At 30.9% G+C, this 13,973-nt stretch overlaps 1 protein-coding gene across 1 annotated transcript in view; it reads right to left on the bottom strand.

Moving 5' to 3' along the window:
- LOC143199935 (uncharacterized) overlaps positions 1–13,973 on the bottom strand; it is a 240,421-nt gene that overhangs the window by 182,158 nt on the left and 44,290 nt on the right. The gene's annotated exons all lie outside the window — the stretch shown is intronic.

Below are 13,973 nucleotides of genomic sequence, written 5' to 3'. Positions count from 1 at the left end.
ATTCGGTGGACTAAGCTGTTTTGCTTTGAATATTAGACCATGGTGCCATACTTGATCGAAAGCTTTTTTACCAGTTTTTCAATCTTTTATCAGTGCCTGGTGGATTGTTGCTGAGACGGGGGCAGCTTGATGAAGGCATGAGGAATCCGAATCGTTCGTTCGGGATTATGTAATGTGCGTCTGTGAAATCGTTTAAAGCGTTTAATATCGATTTTTCGGCAAGTTTGGAGGAACGGAATGGCTCAGAGAGACATACGTTATTCTAAATCACTTAACATCCCTCTCTTGTTCCGATCTATATATATATATATGTTGTTACATGTTGTGGGCAATTCGAGTACCATCAACAAATATATACCATAGTATAGTTAACATATGTAAAGTAGATACAGAAGTGGCTTCAATACATCTCATTATGGTATACATTTTTTGGATATTAGATTTTTTCTTGTTTGACTAAATATCCTGGCTGACATTTAAGAGTTTAAGAGTTCAGAGATTTGCTTTGATAACATTTCTGAAGTTACTAGATCTTAACTAGGAAACTTAAATTAATTTATTTAGATCACTTATAATATATTAGTTCATTGTACTTTATAACTATATATCTAACATCTATATTTACCGTGAAACGAGTTGAATAATTAATTGAATATATTGGTAAATAAATTTTAAAAAAAGAAGAAGTCGCCGGTTGAGTATTTACCAAAACACTATATTTCTGATTATTGTTACTTCAGATATAATGTCGAATATTTCCAACTAAAATCCATCTCTGCGAATGTACCATAAGTCCTCAGGCCAATATTGTTCTCTAACAGCCATATCCCTATATATATATATATATATATATATATATATATATATATATATATATATATATATATATATATATATATATATACATTTAAGCATTCGCTGACCATTTTGAACAAACCTTCCAACTAGCCAACTTGATTAATGTAGCATTTTGGCTAAAAATCTACTAGGTACTACAGGAACCCCATCAAAAGAAATAATATGCTCTAAAAGTAAAGTAAAATACTTCACTACTAAAGATAATAGTTAAAGTTCTTATTATAACTTCTGTTGAAAAGACTAAAATCAATTATAAAAGGAATTCTTGCTTACCTGGAATCACAGATGTCACTGAAAAAGTCTGCTAATATAAAAAAATTTGCTTAGCTATATTTGTGGATATAGTATAAACACAAGCCTTCGACGAGGTTTGGTTTGGTTTGGTACCTCATACAAAAACCTCAGAAATGTTACCAGAGTCAAACAAGAAGTAGCTTACTCTACAAAAAAAAAGGTACACCATAAGGAAGTGTATTAAAGTCAATTATTTAGTTACCTCACATACGTTATATTACAACAGGTAAATTGACAGTTAATAACATACATAAAATTAACTGGGTCCAGACATGGAGAATTAAAGTTAACAAAGCATTTAACTAAAACAATGTTGACATATAGTTGAACTGTATCAACCTTAACATATATGAAACCTATCATACCATAGAGAAACAGCTCTAAGTAACTTGGGAGTAATCTCGATAGATAAGCTTATCAGTTATTTGTCTATTTTCTATAAAAATTATCTGTTGTAGAAGATAATTCTAAAACATATATGAATTTACAAAATGAAGTTATCAAAATTCAGCTACTATACATGATTATTTACACCGAGCCATCTAGTTACTGACTGACGATAAGGGAGACATGTGTATTTAATTTTATGTCGAAAGGGTTGAAAAGACAAAACTAGTCAAAAAGTATTTTAACTCTAGAATGAAAATGCTGAACATTAACAAAGTTTAAAGCTTATATGCAAAGCTTGTTAGATCCTCAGTGACGCTATTACCTTAAAACTTATATTACCTATAAATTGAATATATTTTATACGTCGTTTTTTTAAATTTTGTTATTCAATATGCTATCGAGATGTTTTAATATTCATATCAAGTCAGCTGAACGCTGGACAAAAACGATTTTAGTTCGACGTCAGCAACAAAGGCTGTCTCCAACCGACCTTCATTTGCATCCGAATGGAAAGAGATCGCGTAAATATGCGATAATATCCGAGTTGATATCAAAAAAGTTGACTCGAAGCTACTATAGAAACCCATCTATGCGCGTATTGGATCACGTTAACGTTTAAAATAAGAATTTAATAATGGAAAGTTTCTGGACATGTGGGGGTTGAATTTTAAAATCACCATCATCGCGTGTTAGACGACGTTGGTTTTCTGAACTTCTATAGATATAAGGTACATGTCATTGATGGTAATTTTAAGCTTTATTCTTAAGTAATATGTATTTTACAACGTTTCCACGCAATGCATCATAGTGCAAAATGACTTGGCCACAATTTGATCCCAATAATGAAAGCTTACATCCAATGCTGAACGAAAACATACGAATTTAAATGTATAGCGATCGCCCATGATGGTTTAATTCGGTTTGGACTTTAAATTCCAAGTCTTCATACGCTTTTGGGCTTTCACTACATTTTTTGTTCTGAACCCACTCTAGATTTACTACCCTTAAACTTTTAAGGCCAGTACCAAAAATTTGTTGCCTTTAGTCAGCATTATTATATACTTCAAAAACCTATAATTTATAGATATAATATAATTACATACATTAAAAGTTCTCCATGAAAAACGTATGTTATATCAAATATCGAATAAAAAATGTTCAAACATTTTAAGCACAAGAAAGCAGCAAGAAATGTTTGTAAAACTTTTTAATCCAATTTACCTAAATATTGTATGTTTTTGAGCGTCAAAACAACAATTGATGTCCTTTTTCTCTATGAATATATGAATATATCTCTATGAAGTGACTAATACCCATCATATTGATATTCTGTCATCCCTGGTATTATCATCCCTTTCCTATCGTAATGAAACAATTCGTCTTGTTCTTCAATTATCTATATTCATTCATTCTAATATCATCTAATTTTTCACGAAAATAGACAAGATTTCAGAGTCTTTTGTCGACTACCAATAATTTATTGTCATTATTTAGTTTTAGTATGCACTTCCAGAAACAAGCACTTATAAGTATAATAACCAATTTACTCATATCTTGTAAGTTTTCTATCGATTCGAAAATACATTTTTTTGTTTCCCTCATAGTGACCAATAGAAATCACCCATCATTCTTCTCGCCACCCATTATTCTATCATCTCTGAAATCATATCTACATCTCATTTATATTATGCTGAAACCATTCTTCTTGCTCTTCAATTATACAAATTCATATATTTATTCATTCTAATATCATCTAAATTTTCAAGAAGGCAGACAAGATTTCAGATATGTAAGAAATAGAGTCGAGGGTTATCAAAGAACTAAGAATTTTAAATTTTATCATGTTAGTCACGAAAGTTTATAGTTGGGGTTTTTCAGATTCTCCAAATACCTTTTATATTGCTCGTTCCTTCGAAATTGGACTCGAACATCATCTAATTCAATCGAATATTCATCTAACAATAGAAGACTTTTTACCAAATACTTAAAACAACCTCAGTTCTTGAATAACGCTTTTAGTGGTTGTACAAGGAGAAAAGCTTTTAATTCCTTGGAAATGTTCTTCTTGCCGGAAGTTGTTAACCACTACCAACGCTAATGAGCGAGATCGTTGATGTTTTATTTGGAGAAAATGAGCAACTGATAATGAAGCATACGTATTTCCATTATTTAGTAATACATATTTTAAATGTGTTATTGATATTAAAATCGAAGAAACTGACGGATTATATTTATATAAATATATTTTAATTAAATGTTTAAGTATAACAAAATTATTGGGATATAAAACAGGTACTGCTGTTTATTATAATTAGGGATTAATGCGACCTAAGAGACTAGAAACTAAATAAGCATAATCAAAATAAATGGAATCTGAAGAAAATTCTAGTGCATATATTTCGAACTAAATATAGATATGGATATAAATATATATATATATATATATATATATATATATATATATATATATATATATATATATATATATATATACACATATCTTACACACATATATTATATATACACACATATCTTACACCAATCTATCAAATTTTACACACTGTTCAAATCACTGCTTGTATTATGAGATAGTTCTTAAGGAGTAACATTTCTCTCAGAGTGTATGTATATGTTAGTTGTAGCTCATTATTCACTTCCCCTTTTTATACACTTAAATAAATTATTGAATAAATAGAAAGAATCATACATTATGTAAAAAATATGCCATTGTTTGAAAACTAGGACAGTGATATACTGTACCGATTTCGCCGTTAATCGGACTACGTTAAAGCTTATGTCTTCAGAACTGGTCTCTGGATCAACTGATATAGTTGGACGCTGACCAGTTGGTTGGCTTAATGCTGAGAAGCGTCGTTCGAAAGAATAGGAAGCAACTAGTCCAGCTCAAATAAACCCCTCCTACTTTCTCTTCTTGGAATGTATTTATAGTCTTTCTCAGCTTAATTTTAAAGTAAATGAATAATATTACAGTAAATTTGGACAGGAATAGATAGAGCCAAATAAGTGGAATAGGCTTATAGTGCAGTGAAATTAATTGAAATTTTTATGAAATAATTCGACAGAATGCATTTATTCTAAAATTTAATTAATCGACTCATCGAAATTATTTTTCGAGTTTAGTTAAAAAAATGACTAGGCCAGGCCATGTATGAGGTAATTTTAATTTATTAAATATACTTTAGATTATAGTTATATAATCAGTATAATCTTAATTGACAAGTTAATTTATTACTATATTTTAAACCGTTGATATATTTTATAGTTAAAAACGGTTAACGTAGTAAAATATGTAACTATATGGCATTTTATAATTCACCTTTTTATCATTAGAAAATACATTAGAACCTTTTATCAATTATTTTAATTATTTGCTTTATAAAAATAAGCTTTGATATCGATATAATGATTGTAAATACATTTTGCAATATACAATTCCAAATTGTAAAAAATTAAAGCCTAATTGGGTTCATTATTGTTCTAATCTTATAATATTCAATGGTGTCGTATTTTAAACATATCAATACTTAGAGATGGATGTGGAATGGATTTAATATACAGATATATATTAAATTAATTAATATCATATATCATATGTATTTTTGATATTATATTAAACATATTTTCAATACAAGTTTTAGTAATATAATATATCATTTTTATATTATTTTCTTTATTCTGAAGGAATCGTATTCCCCAACTAATTATGTCATCAATACCATGGGCCTGATATTATTTTACACACTAACACATATAACACATACATTTTCTTGACCGATATAAAACCGAGAGAAGCAATGAAGAAAAGTACGAGAAGAGATATAAATGAATGATAAAGTAAAAGGAGACACCTTCTCCTATACACATCCTGTCCTTTGATGGATGTTTGCTAAGCGAAAAACGAAAAACGACGGGATATGAGAAGAGTCTGATGCTGGATCTGTAACTGTAATAGCTTGTTACGAAAGATTACTTTTCCCGAATAAAAAACTAGGTCCCATAACCACAGTAAATCCCGACTGTATGTTTGCCTACAACTTTTTAGTATAACTTTATCAGACCTGTCTATTAACAGAACAAATTTCCATACATGAAAAGTTTAAATTAGTTTTAAGCTGATAGGATAATTTACCTATGACAGTGTATACTTTCAAATTTATACGGAATAGAATATACCAGAAAAGTTTGCTTTGTCATTATAACTAAACCAATAACAATGTAGACAACGTTTGATTCAGCCAGCTTAAAGTCAGTTTTTATTCTCGCCATATTTTATAATATCAGAACACCAAACGACAATTTTGCGACCCATTTTTATTGTAAAAAGGTGTTTCTGTAACAGTAAAAACCTCAGCAAGGACCCAATAAATTATTAATCATTTTCTGTTAATCATATATCATCTAAAGTAATGTTTTCATTTTTGTAGTATTTTCTTGCCGAACTATTTGGCTCGTAAAATAGACGACAAAAGACAAGATCAGAAGATGGCAGGTAAGATACTGCTGAATCCTCGACGAAAAACTATAGGTTCTTCTAAACCAAACGTAGATGGAAGCCCGGTGTTTGTAAGAAATTTCACTAAGTTACGTTTCGCTAAAATAACAGCCTTATAGAAAGAAGAGCCGCTGAAAGTTATCGTTTGGTGATAGAGACTTAAATTGAATATATTCCAAATTATGGTCAACATGTGAAACACGGTTTTGACAATTCAAATTCGGACAAAGCATGGAACGTCCTGGTAGAGCGAAAATTTATGAAGATACAGCATTGCATGAGTTATTGGATAAAGACCATATACAAACTCACAAACTAATGGTCCAAAAGTTGAATGTAAGCTGTTTCATAATTTCTGATCGATGAGAAAGATCCAAAAGAGGGAAAGATGAGTACCACATGAATTGAATGGCAGATAATTAGAAAATTGAAAATGAGAAGTCGTTTCTGCATCAAATAGTAACGTGTGATGAAATATGGATCTATTTCGAAAATACCAAGCGACAAAAATAATGGTAATCACTTTGCGAGGTCAGCCGATCGATTCCAAAGCTTCGCAAAAATCGCTTTGGTTGCTCTAAATCTGGTGGGATCAAGTTGGTGTGATGTTCATAAGCTGTTAAAACCTAAAGAAACCATTAATACTCATAGTTACTGATAGCCAATGATGAATTTGAGCGGTTAATTGATCGAAAAATCTCCAGAATACGCTCAAAGACATGATAAGGTGATTTTACAACCTGACAATACACCATCTCATGTAACAAAGCAAATGAAATAAGTATTGAAACTACTTGAACGAGAAGTTTTATCACTCCTGTCATGCTTTTCAGACTTGGTTGCATACGATTATCACCTTTAGCATAGATGTCCAATAAATAGTTCAATGAAAGGTTCTAAAGGGGCTAAAGGAGTTAAATAAATAAAAAAATAAATAAAATTTAACTAATAAATAATAATACAAAAATGCCGACTTGGTGGCGCAGTGGTAAAGGCCACGGGACGGTCCTCCTACTGTTGCGAGAGCCGCGAGTTCGAATCCTGCTGGGGCATAGTCGTGAATTTATGTTTGTGATCCCAATCACGCCAGTAACCTGGCTGGGTAAGACCGGATGTCTTCTGGGATGATTTCTAAAGTTGGTCACTCGCCAGTCGGTAGGCTTAATGCGGAGGACCGTGGTTCGAAATCAGTGTTAAACTTTAGGCTCAGTTCAGATAAACCCATAGTTGATAAAAGGAGACTTTAAAATATATCAAAAAAAATATATATATAAACAGTAGTAAATAAAAAGAAATATATGAGTTACATGGTGCAACTTTTGGATACGAACTACACCGAGTATTCAACTGTTCTTGTTAAGATCGAATGGTACAACATTGTTGGGATTGATACTTTCTCCAGTTTTTAGCCTCAGTGTGGTTTTATACCGCCGTTCTACAAGTTGCCTCTTCATTACATAAAGTTAAATACATTTCATTAAGTAAAATAATAGTTTTTGTGTTCGAAACCCAGTTATTGGCCATTTTGGTATACTTTTCTGATTTGTTGTGTTGAGTGAAAATCGTTAAGTTAGTAGTTATCTGCCGTCATCTGTTGGCAAATGTTATATTAAGTTTCTGAAAAACTAATTTCGTTTTTCACCACCTTTAATATCGCACATCTCTAGTAATACTCATCCAGTAATGATACTCATTAAGTGATATCTTTTTTGTCATGTTCTTGAAAGTGAATTAATTAATGTTCATTTCAAATGCTTATTAATGATATATACACTGTTTTGATCAACTATTTTTGCTAGCTTTTTGGTAAAACCATACTTACGTTTCTATAGAACATTTTTGAGTGATTTTTACAAGCTTGCTTGCTGCTACACTACTTTTTCAGCAAGTTTTGAAGATATCAATAAGGAATAGTAGTCTCTTTGTATATCCAAACTAAATATGTGTATCCTAGTAATGTTGAAGGCAACGCTTTTCTTATTAATTTCTAAATTACTTGCTTCAGACGTCAGTAGAAATTCGAATTAATACTTTGGCTAGGTTCGAACAGCTCATGATGAATAACGTCTTTCCAATCTGCAACCAAAAGTTTATTCCTTGGCATCAAGCAGTCCTTAGAAGCCTTTTAAATTATCTCTAAGCTCAAATTACAATCAAATTTCAGCTTCTATAATAATTTCTGTCAAAAACTACTCAACTGCATTTTGTTTCATCAGTGATTCACAAATAGATACTCAGTTCATTTATTTTTCCACTGATAATTCTATGGATGACTCTACCTTTCAGACGATACGACGTTTAAAAATTGTTAATAAAATTAAATAAAAGTTTAACGTTATATATTAGTTAAACGTACAGTTCACGTAAATACACAATTCAAAAGATCTTTTAGTTGTTTTATTTTCTATGACTTAATTATAACTGTATTACAGCACTATTAGTTCTAGAACTAAAGTGGCATAAAAATTAATTGAACTTTACATCTAGCAAAACCACCAGAAGGCGACAATTAATTACAATGTAATATTTGGAATTATCCAACAACCCTTCGCAGCTCTAATGAATTACAGTAATTTCAACTCTAATTGCCAGGAGGTCTGCATCCATCTCGGTAATTTATCTTACTTAAACTTTTAAGATGGATGATCTTTGAGGTTAAAGACGGTGGGATATCTATTAAGGCGCCAAAAGTAATCCATTAAAAGCCCTATTGAAAAGTATGAAGCTTGTATTCGTCGGATCACCTAGATTTTTCATTCAATCTCTTATTTTAATAGCTATTTGTTATTTATAATAGTAGGTATACGAACATTGGGTGTGTTGCTGGAGACTACAACTTTACAAACTACTATGGTTTGGTGCTAAATTAAGAATAATCAAGAATTATTTATCGTTACTGCAGCCGCGTCATTTCTTGTTATACTTAAGTCACCTCATAATCTCAGGGCCTAAGGTGTCACGGACGTAAGGCAATATATACCAAGTGTGTCGGTAATTACTTTCCGCTTTTTGTTACTAGTAGTATAAGTATACAGTGTTATGACATGATACCTACGTCATTTAATTCTACTGAAATCAACCTGCACCGATTACATTCTGCCGAAGTAACAAAGTTATATATTCATAATTTTTTGAAAATTTAGAGTTTCTACATGATAACATGAGTGAAAGCGTGCTTTTATTGAATTATACACTACAATCATTTTCCAGAGGGTACATTAAAAATATGCGCCATATACATTTCGATACAGCGGGTAAACAGGTAATATATATAATATTTATATTTTATATTATAGTTATATTTTATATATAATTTACAATACATATTTATTTATTTTTACAGATTAAATTTATTTCAGAAAATAAATTGTTTTTTATTTAAATTTTGTTGGCCAATTAAACGTGGCGTCAGGGCTGTCATGTACCAAATTTCATCAAATATCCAATCAAATATAACAGAGGCCTATAATAGAGATTAAATTGACCAGTCATATTACTTGAATGGCCGATTATAACCTCATGTGATTGATGGGAATATCAAAATTTTCTCCAGGGACCCCTATTGTTTTTCTTCTCTTTTACTCTATGTGTATATTGTATATTGTACCATACAAGTTAATATATAAATATTTAGATTTTATTTCGTCTTTCCTTGTATCCTCCCATTAGTACCCGTTATTTAGTATATATATATATATATATATATATATATATATATATATATATATATATATATATATATATATATATATATATGTATATATATATATATATATATATATATATTTATTATATCATATATCCCTCTCGTGGTTAGAGATATCGGAGAGAGCCTAAAAACAGGTAGCGTCCATTCAGAAAAAATGTAATTATAATCATAATTCAAAAAAATACCCTTAACAGGTCAATTGGGAAGTCTCCGGCCTGACACCGAGATGGCGCTACTACAATTAAATCCATATTTTTTTAGTTATCCCTAACTCTCAGTAGATGCTTGTATAAATTTGACAGCTCTTCAATTTGTAAATTATAGTATTTTGGGTGAAGCAACTTTTGTTATTGTGAAAAAAATGGATAAGAAGGAATTTCGCTTGTTAATAAAATATTGTTTTTTGAAGGGAAAAAATACAGTTGAAGAAAAAACTTGGCTTGATGCCGAGTTTCCGGACACTTCCCCAGAGAAATTAACAATCAATGATTGGTATGCTAAGTTTAGACGTGGTGAAATGAGCACCGAAGACGATGAACGCGGTGGACGCCCAAAAGCGATTGTTACCGTCGAAAACATTTAAAAAATCCACAAAATGATTTTGAATGATCGTAAATTGAAATTGAATGAAATAGCAGACACTCTAAAGATATCAACTGAACGTGTAGATCATACCATTCACGAATATTTGGGGATGAGAAAGCTCTGTGCAAAGAGGGTGTCGCGCGAGCTCACTTTTGACCAAAAACAACGACGAGTTGGTGATTCGGAGCAGTGTTTGATCAAGCGTAATAAACACGAGTTGTTGCGTTGATATGTTACAAAAGATGAAATATGGCTCCATCATTTCACTTCGAAGTCCAATCGACAATCATTCGAGTGGACTGCATACGATGAACCCGCTCCAAAGCGTGGGACAACGCAACAGTCGGCTGGCAGGGTTATGGCGTCTGTACTTTGGGATGCGCATGGAACAATTTTCATTGACTACCTTGAAAAAGGAAGAACCATCAACAGCGACTATTACATAGCGTTATTGGACCGTTTGAAGGACAAAATCGCCGATAAAATGGCCGCATTTGAAGAAAAAGTAAGTGCTGTTTCACCAATGCACCATGTCACAAGTCAGTGAAAACGATTGCAGAAATCCATGAATTGGACTTCAAAATGAGGCCTATTTTGAAGCAAAGGTCAAGTCGTACTACAAAAATGATATCGAAAATTTGGAGGGTCGCTATAATCGGTGTATAGTCCTTGAAAGGAATTATGTTGAATAAAAAACAATTGACAAAAAATGTGTTGGTACTATGGTAGGCAGGGGACTTTTTAATTGACCTGAGTATGAGTTAGATTGACAAAGAAGAGTGTAGTCCCCGTACCCTACTTAGGCTGTATAGAAATTTGAAATAAGTTTTCAGGATTCTCTCACAACACATCAAATCCTTCCGTAAAAAAACTTACATTAAAAATAATCAAAACTTGTTTAATGCCAATATCAATCTTCGATTTCGATCTCGGCTTATCAAATGAATTGCTCATGCAACAGCATAAAATATCCATCCAATTTTCTTGGAAATTGGCGGCGCATACTCGAGACATACTTTCTTAATATAAATTCGACGCTCACCGCGAAACTGCGGCAAGTCGGAGGTAAATGCGATTGCTGGAAATACAAGTGAAAACTTACGGCTGGAAAATTTCCTGGAGGCAGGAAACTTTATTTCAACTAGCTCGAAGTTAAATTGGAGGTTAAATTAAATATACGATAAATTAAATATCAAATAATGTTGGTACTATTTTAAATTACTCGATAAAACTTCGAGCCAAGCTTCGTCCAGGCTATTCGAAGGTTTGTAATTCTTTACATGTAATAACAATTAAATTAGTATTCGCCTGTTGTTAATTTTAATTTACCTGTTTTACCATTAATTAAGATATATAAAATAGCATTTCATCAACATGCAATCTTTATAAACTCAGTTCAAAGACCGGACTCTAATCTACATTTATAAAAATGAATTACTTTTCGTTAGTCTCGCTAAAATTCGAGAACGGCTTTGCCGACTTAGCTGATTTTGGCTTTAAAATATTTGCGGAAGTACAGGCAAGGTTCGTAAGGTGAGAAAATATGGAATATCTGCGACGAAAATAGTTAAAATAAGAATTTTGTTTTTCTATATAAAATGTCAACTTGCCATCAATGTGATCACTGTCACTGTTGATTGTCAAATATTTATGGGTGCGTTCAAAAGTTTATTTTTTGTTTAATATTGTTGAATACTGGTTAAAACTACCGAACACAAATATCAAATGGCCATTCGATACAACGACTTATATTTCATACAAATATGTCTTGATAGGTACATCGATTCGATAAAAAATAATGACATCTATATAATGCCGAAAAAAATTAATTTATCGGTAAATCTATTTTTTTTTTGAAAATATATCGATATTTACAGCCTTTAATTTGAAAGGTTTAATAACTTTTGGAATTTAATTATAAGGGTTGATCAAAATTATCAGTATATATTGTAAAAAACATCCAATTTTTTTTCTCCGATATATCGATATTTTTTTTAAATATCGAAAACGATATATCGAAATTTTTAAAATATTTCTTGGTAACACCCCTACTATATGACAAATATATTATAATCATGTACTAACGATAACTTTCTTCTAATATTATATTACACTTCATAATTTTGTTATTGACAATGTCAAGGAAAAGACAAACAGCTTAGGTTGTCGAAGTCAATCAAATGTGCGACGAGCTACCTTACGTGCTAACCGCATTGTTGACCAGTGAAAAACAGAAAATGATAATAGTCGTATTGGTATAATAATTATGTTGAAAAGTGACAGTAAATTAAGGGGATAGGCTTAGAATCCCACAACAGTGCCAACAAATCAGTTACGATTGGGGAAATGACAATGATTAATCAACAGTTTTACCACAAGGTTTATTACACTCATTGGTTTCAATAATATATTAGGTGTTTTCCAAATAACACCATTTGACGTAAAGTATATTGTACATAAAAGTGTTTTGATAATATTCAAATTTGTATCAGACATATGTTAACAAAATGTTAAACAGCAGCGAATACAAGGATAAAAGTATGACTTACTAGGGCTCTGTTGCCTGATGCAGATTACCAATTCTTTCAAATTTATTTCACGGACAATCCGGAACAGGAAGCTAATAGGAGTTAAGTTTAGTTAATATTTACCTAAAACTGGACAGTAAAAGGAGCTAAATAGTTACAATAGGAAAATGTTTGAATCAATTTAACATTTAAGACACTTTATTATGGTAAAATGTTATACTTCTAAACTTATTAAGATTCCTTAACACATGATAACGTGATAATAATAAACATTTGTTATGATTCTGAATCGTTAAGCAAACCATCTTGCGTTTATACAAGCTTTATTCGTATTGTTGGTATACACAAAAGTTAAAATAAAGTTTATGGCCAACTGTGATCATTAATTAGTGTTTGATATTTACATGAATAATTTCGCTTTAGAATCACGAAAACGTTCAATAAATACAACCCATTATATAGTACTATCTACAGCAATAATAACTTTAATTAAAAGAAATTTTCATGTATTTGTGAAGTGTTGATCGTGCATAATTATGAAATTTGAGGAAAAATTGTGATATTCAAGCAAAATTACTTTCTAATAGTTTCGAATATAAATTTAAATATAAAAATCGATACACAAAAATAATACATATGATATTTATATTTATTATCAATGGTTTTAGTGATATACGTAATTATATCTTGTTAGTTTATCTCTACAATTTATGGTATCTATTCCAAAATTCAGAGTTGTTCAAACCATATAATTTCACAAATAAAAGAATCGGGATGTTCGTGTATATCGTAACTCGTGTTGTTTGGTTTATTTTCTTTTTGATTTTTTCCCCAACAACAAAATTCAAGTAAAAAACCTAAAGTACCAGAAAAACATCGTATTGTTATTTTACTCTCTCAAAATATTCTCCATTCAAGTATCTCAAAAGAAAGTTTTTACACAGACCCTCGAGTTTGTTTCGATATCGTGTTCTGGATATAATCATAATGTAATACAATTGTTTCAGAGAAATCTGAAAGAGAATTATTTCAAATTGCCACTCGGTAAATATATATTAAATATTAGTGTTTTATGTAATTTCCTTTCAAATAGCAC

The sequence above is a fragment of the Rhynchophorus ferrugineus genome, unplaced genomic scaffold, assembly GCF_030347505.1.
Source record: "Rhynchophorus ferrugineus isolate W39M unplaced genomic scaffold, kcgeb_rfMv2 rfM7, whole genome shotgun sequence".
Lineage (NCBI taxonomy): Eukaryota > Metazoa > Arthropoda > Insecta > Coleoptera > Curculionidae > Rhynchophorus > Rhynchophorus ferrugineus.
The sequence above is the reverse complement of the archived record's forward strand: the minus strand, read 5'-3'. Positions and strand labels throughout refer to the sequence as shown.